A 7,549-nucleotide genomic window follows, 5' to 3' on the forward strand; every position below is an offset into this window, starting at 1 on the left:
CCTTTTTCAGTTTTGTGCCTGTTTCCTAGCTTTTCTGAGCCTCAGGGGTTTTGCCAGGGCGCCCTAACTTCAGCGCAGGTTTCCCATTCGAAACCTGCGTTGAATGTCAAGCTGCCTTAAGGCAGCCTGACCTTCAACGCAGGTGGGACACTCTCTGCCTGCGTTGGGCTCAGAAAACTGAGTTTTCAGCTCATTTTTTGATGAATTTTCGCCAGTTTCTCATCAAACTCAGGAACTTACTCCTTCTCTTGTTTGTTTTGCAGGGATCTTTGAACAAAATGTCCCTTACATGGCGAGAACGAGAACATGAAGAGGAGGACATGATTGCCCTCCATGACCCTGTCACGGTGAACGCGCTGCGGAACTGTGGCCTGCTGAAGTTTTTCCGTATCTCTAGCATGAGAGCACAGATCACTTTGTTGCAGTATATGCTTGATTCTTGGGATCCCATTAACCAAGTATTCCAGATTAGGGGAAAATCCATCCCCTTGACCATAGAGGACATTTACTTCTTGACTGGATTGTCAAGGCGAGGTGCCCCCATTTCTTTGTCAGGTACGGCCCGGGGGACTGACTCCGTGAGAGATTATGTCCGCCAGTATTGCAGGGAAGGTTCCCAGCCGAGCAGAGACGGCAAGGTTGTTATCCGTGAGATTACTGACAGGTCTCTCAGGTCCATTCTGTATACCATTGGTAGGATGGCCGGTAGCGCAGCTCTACATGTTGCCAACAGATCTTATGTGCAGCACGCCTTGGAGTGTCTCCAACCGAAAGTATTCAACTGGTGTGATGCAGTACTTGTTCAGATGAAAAGTCAGTTGACCAAGGTAAAGGACGGGAAACTGAAGAACTTTGGATTTGGTTCTATTCTGACTGCCTTCGCCTTGGAGAAAATCCCACTGATGCAGCCTCAGTATATTATACTCGACTTGCCTTCTCCGACCGAGCCACGCATGCAGAGGTGGGTCGATCACATGTCTAGGCATGCAGGTCAACCTCAGATTACTTTCACTGATGCCTTCTTCAGGTGGTTCGAGCGCCAGGAGATGGTCTTTTCTGAGTATCCATATGTGGGTATGGATTTCCGAGGTGATCCGGATTTGGTGTTACCGGATGGCGAACAGTGGGGTGCTATTGGTAAACTCTTTGACCATATCACTGTTTACTATTCTTATTCATAATGTTGTTGTGCTTTATTCTATCAAGACTTTTAATCATACTCTTGGGTGCATGCAGATGTTGGTCCTGTTCGTCCAGCAGTTCGTCCGAGACCGCCAGTCGCTCCCCGGGCAGTGGAGCCTGCTGGGAGAGTTATTCTTCGCGACCTTGATGATACTGAGACCCTTACAGCTGTGCAGGAACAGGTTGAGAGCCTTACTCTCGGTATTCCAAATGTACGGATCGATGAGTTACCTTTACAGCTGCAGCGGCATACTACTGGCGTGCCTAGACGATGGACTCGTCTCTTGCGCATGATCGCACAGGCCGTGACGTGCTATCATGAGCACCACTAGGCTAGGGTGCCCCCTAGCACTTTTTGAGTTTTAGGTCATATGACCGATTTTTTGTCTTGGTTACAGAACATTATGTATGAACTATAAACAGCTTATATATATTTTGATTTTCGAGTTTTATTTTGGTTGAGTTATATGATCCATATGTACAATCATTGATGATGTGTCTCTTTTATAAATGTCGCAAATGTCTATCTAACACATAATTTGCTAATGAGTCGGTTAATGTGTTTAAGTTTCTGGAAATATGATCGTATTGAATCGAATCAAATTGTCTTTCCAAAATCTTAACCCTTAGGAACATGCGATAAATAGCTGGATTGCGAACGGAATATATACCATTGAGTTGTAGTATTACGAGCTGTGAGTCTAGCCTGACAATTAGTCGGCATATGCCACGTGTGATGGCATCAGAGAGTAGTTCTATCAACGCGCTATACTCAGCGATGTTATTCGTTGATTGCCCAATACACACACCTCTGAAACTTACTAACTTGCCGCTTGGATCAAAAATGGCCCAGGCTGCGGAGGATAGGTTCCGCGAACTACGACTCGCTCCGTCGGCATATCCAACACATGTCTCCAGAAGGTTCGGCATCTGCAACAAATGAAAAAGGTGGATCACTCGACCAGAACAAATACTTTAGCGAAAACAAAATACAACAAAAGCATGCAGGTTACTATTAAGCATAGTAACGCTTGAGGTACAGCCCGTTACGGGGCTGCGCCAGTGGAATTCTGTCATAATCCATTAACTCGTAGGCTCCTTTTGCTAACACCCTTTTAACAATATAGGGGCCCATCCATAAGGATTTGAATTTACCTGCTCCCAATTTATCGGATTCTTGGTCATAAAGCAAGACCAAATCACCTTCTGAGAAGACACGGGGTTTGACACTTTTGTCGAACTGAGCCTTGACTCGTTTCTTATGGGCTTCGTTAGCCAAAGCGGCATCACGATGGGTTTCATCCAATTGGATTAATTCCAAGAAACGAGCCTCTTCTTCTGAAGTTCCGGGGAGGAGATCAATTGCGAGTTTAAGCGACGAAATTTCGCACTGGATTGGCAAGACTGCCTCCAAGCCATACACCAGCTGAAAAGGTGTGAACCCGGTTGCGTTCTTTACCGACGTTCGGTAAGCCCACAAAGCTGAGTACAAGATTAGGTGCCACCTTCTTTTATGAACTCCGATCATCCTTTGCAACATACGCTTCAGGACCTTGTTGATTGCTTCAACTTGTCCATTGGCTTGCGGATAATACGGGGTAGAGCTGTCGTGAGATAGCCCTAGCTTGGCAGCTAATTCGACCATCATGTGATTGCGGAAATGCGATCCATGATCTGTAACTATAGCCTGTGGTACGCCGAACCTGGCGACTACATGATTGAAAAAGAAAAGGGCAGCTGTTTCACCAGTGTTATCCAATGTAGGCATCGCCTCGGCCCATTTGGTAAAATAGTCAACAGCGGCTATAATATACCCATGCCCCCCGGTCGAGGTGGGGTTACATTGCATGAAATCGATGCCCCACTTGGCGAAGGGCCCAACAGCAACTATCGGCTGTAAAGGTGCGGGTGGTCGTCTGGTTTTGCTATCAAAAATTTGACAAGCATGGCAACTTCTGACTGCGGTTATGCAATCTTTGAACATGGTTGGCCAGAAGTATCATGCTCGTAAGATTTTTTGTGCTGTTGCATATCCAGATTGATGCCCCCCACACGCGCCTGAATGACATTCATTCAGGGCTTTTTCGGCCTCCTCATGGGTAAGGCACCTCCTCAGAACTGTATCGATACCACAACGGTAAAGTGTATCACCGACGATCATGTAGTCTTTTGCTTGGTATCGTATACGTTTTTGTTCGGAGTGAGAGGTGTTTGGCCTGAATTTTTGGGTTTGGAGATAAACTATGATATCTCCATACCACTCATCGCTTGTAGATATCAGAAACAAACTTTCGTCCACGATTGACTCTTCTGATGTTTCATCGTTGGACGACGATGGGAGATCGCACAATAATTCTGCGAAAACTAGAGCTTTCTTTGATTTGGATTTTACAAATTCCAGATCAAACTCTTGAAGGATCGCTATCCATTTTGAATATTTGCCCCCCAGCAACTGTCGCAACAGTATATAAGTCATGGGGTTGCAATCTGACAAGATGGTAGTTTTCCGAAAGAGGACATAATGTCGAAACCTTTGAATCGCTTGAACAGCTGCAAGCGCTAGTTTTTCAACATAAGAATATTTACTTTCTGTATCATTTAAGTTTTTACTTAAATAATAGATAGGATGTTCAATTCCATCGACCTCTTGAACTAAAACCATTGCAATGGTCGTATCTGCTGCAGCTAGATACAGGTTAAAATCTTTTTGATAGTCGGGGGCGTACATTAATTATGCTTTTACTAGACAATCTTTCAGAGCATCAAAGGAAGCTTGCGCCACCTGGTCCCAGACGAAAGGTACATCCTTTTTCAAAAGACGAGTATAACCTTTAGCAAGTTCTGCGTAATTTGGAATGAACCTCCTTAGAAAGTTTGCTTTCCATTGGAGTTTCTGAATCTGAAGCAAATTTGAAGGTGGAGGCAAATTAATGATTGCCTGAACCTTGCAAGGGTCGAGACGAATTCCATCCTTAGAGACTACAAAGCCAAGTAAACGACCAGAACCGACACAAAACACACATTTGTGTGGATTGAGTCTTATCTTGTAGTGTCGGCAACGTAGAAATATCGCTCTTAAATGCTGCGGATGATCAGTCCGCTTTCGCGAGTGAGCCGAAAGGTCGTCGAGATAAGGTTGAACTATGTTCTTGATGTCATGGAAGGCATAATTCATTGCCCTCTGAAACGTCGCCCCTGCGTTCTTTAAACCAAAGAATGGATTGGAGTACTTGCTTGCGGATCCTCTGCAATTTCCTCTATCGCAATCAAACCCGGTGGAAGAGGAAGACCGTCAGGTTCGTAAAATATTTCTGGTGCCGAAGAAGTGGTTGTTTCGACAGCGACAATTGTTTGAGGAACAAAACTCTCCGGACCAGTTACAGATGGAACTGGTTCAGTTATACAAGTATTTGCCCCCAGACTAGGATCAGTATTACTGTCCTTCTGTGGCTATTGAACTTCTTCTATAGAGGCAGGGTTTCCAGTTTTGTTTGGAGTAACCGGAACCTCAGATGTAGTTGGAACACTTGTTCTAACTTTTATAGGAGATTTTGAACCGGTTAAACAAATTCGCTTTGTCCGTACTGTTTTCGATTCCGGAGACAAAGACGGTTGACTCGTAAGCCTCCGCGAACGACGGGGTTTCAATTGACTTTCTTCCATGATTGCGGATTACTTGATCAACCAAAATATTAAAATGAGAAATTTGTGTTTCCGAATTGAATGAATTTTATTAGACGCTTTTAGACACAACTTGCTTTTTCAGTTTTAAAGAGTCGAGAAAAAGCTAAAGATGACTCTAGTCTCCTTCGATGTTTTAACAAGCCCGAAGTGACAAATGCTCGGATGGACTTTTTCTGTTATAGAGTCTGAAAAAGGCCAAAAGAAACTGCTCTGGAGATCTAGGCAGAGGGTGTGCCAAACTTTTCGCAAAACCACAGAATACGTTTTACGGTACGGGTGGTCGATCTTCGTGAATGTTGTGTTCACTGCATTGCGATCAGTAGGGCGGCCGACACAGATTCCTATGGATAAAGGCTTTGTTCCTATAGGGGTCTCCCAATATATATGCGACGGTACGTGGGAGCACAATCCGTATTAGTGCCACCGACTCTCAGGAGGAATCACCCACCTTCTTCGAGATCGACAGTCACTATGTTTAACGACGCCGGAACACGTCTCTACCTAGACCTCTACGATGAGCGTTATGTTGCAAAGCGTTGTTAGGTTCATTCAATATATTTTAAGTTTATCTTTTTAAAGTTTGCCTTTCAAGGTTCACCACGAGATGTATGGTACAACTCCTAAATGCAGTCTAAAGATGAGAAGCAAGCTTTTTCAATCTTTTCAACTTATGAAAATCTTAACTACTGAGGGAAAAGAAAGACATCATCTTTTCACACAGATCATAGAGCACACACTAATGCACTTTCCTTAAATCCAACATGCAAACTTTTCAAATGCAAAATGCACAATGCAGGTATTTCTTTTCTCTTTCTTAATGTTGGTGTACTACAAAAAGAAAGCTGTTGTATAACTTTGAATTCAATTTCAAGTGAAAACAAACAAGCTTTTGTCCAAAATCAAAAGACACCTTAAGATTTACTTGTTTCAACACTAGAAATACATAAATTCAAACCATATGACGAAAGCAAAAAGCTCAATCAGCTATGAACAGCAAACAAACTAACTCTTAAGATCAAAACGACACTTATCACAGGTCTAGATCTAAGAGGCCACAGCAAGACTAGTTCACTTTCGTTATGGGAAACTGCAAATGATGTAAGAAATACACAAAGAAAAAATACAGTTTCTTTATACAACCGAGGCGGAATAGTGGCAAAGAAAGGTGGTTTCAGATAGGTACATTGACTGATAACAGGCTGCAAAAACAGGGATGAAAACAGGGCAACAGAAAGCAGAGAACCCCAGCTGCACAAGGCCACACTGGTTCAGCGCAGGTAGAACACTGTCAGTTTGACATTCAGCGCAGGTAGCCCCTTCGGGACCTGCGATGAAATGCAGACTGCCTTCACAGTGCCTGCAATGAAGAGAGAAACTCTCGTTTCTCTTGGTTTCCGGGTTACAGATTGCTCAAAAATCAACAGTTTTTGGCCAAATCAAAGCTACCAATCAAGTACACACTAAAGGATGATTCAAAGGAGGATGAAAAGCTATCACTAAGAGCTGTTCAGAGTCCTTGTGGATCAGCTCTTCAAATCATAAACATGCCCAGAAACTGAGCTAGAGTAGCTGCCCTCTACTTTACATTTGAAAGATCCAAATGCAGTTTGATTCGGTACTCCCTGTGTTTAGGAAATGAATAGCAAAAACACAAACAACCAACAAGATACGTTCCCCAGCGGAGTCGCCAATTTTTTGTTGGGAAAAGTATCGAATACGGAATGACCCTATCCCACTCTAAGGGTGATAGTTCCTTAGCAACAATCAAAGCAAAGCTATCTAAGATTACTTCTTTATGAGATGTAAAAGAGGGGAGAAAAAGATCCACTAACCGATGTCTTCCGCTAATGGTTGATCCAATCTTCTCTCCTTGCTGCTTGCCCCCAGCTCCTTGCTCTTTCACTGGCCCAGCTACACCAAGATCCTGCAAAATGGCAAGAGAGGGAAACTACAAGAAGCATACATTCATAATTGATTCAAGGATTAGAATAAATCAAATACACAAGTATAACAATACACCATTGAGACACATGCATATAGAAGAACCTCAAATGCTTTATTAATGGAAGAAGTAAGGTTCAGGAAGTGATATAACCATAAGAGGCCCAATCCAGCATCACCTTCCCAGCAGAAAGAAATCTCCTCTTCACCTCCTTTAAAGCAAATCACCCAATAGTTCTAAACTCAAACCAACAGCAATTCTTTACATTCACAAGATTCCAGCCTCCCTAGACCTCATGAGAGAGATCTATATATAGGAGTTTTGGAGAAAGGATGAGTCAGCTTGAGGCTAGCATGAAGCTGACTAGTGTCCTCTCTCACTTCAGTTCTTCTTCAGGTGGTTTGTTGGCCTTGTTCCTCTAGGGGTAGGAACAACATGTTTAGGGACTTTGGATCCCTTAGATTATGGACATTTCATGCTTCATGCTGTAAGGCACAAAAATGTCTATAACAGGGAGGGCAAGCGGGTAAAAAGAAATTTCATCTCTCAACTTTATCCAATATTTCCATGCCGAAGAGCTGTGGCGGATGGGGGCTTTTAGACTTGAAATCCTTCGGAAGGGCCTTGCTTTGTAAAACTCTGTGGAGAGGCATCTTTGAAAATGGTCCATGGAGCAATATAGTTCGGAACAAATATTTAAGAAGGAAGGATTTGGCATTTTGGCTCAGGAAAAAAAAGTTA

The sequence above is a fragment of the Pinus tabuliformis genome, chromosome 5_1, assembly GCF_031772625.1.
Source record: "Pinus tabuliformis cultivar Carrire ecotype Pingquan chromosome 5_1, CPIR1, whole genome shotgun sequence".
NCBI lineage: Eukaryota > Viridiplantae > Streptophyta > Pinopsida > Pinales > Pinaceae > Pinus > Pinus tabuliformis.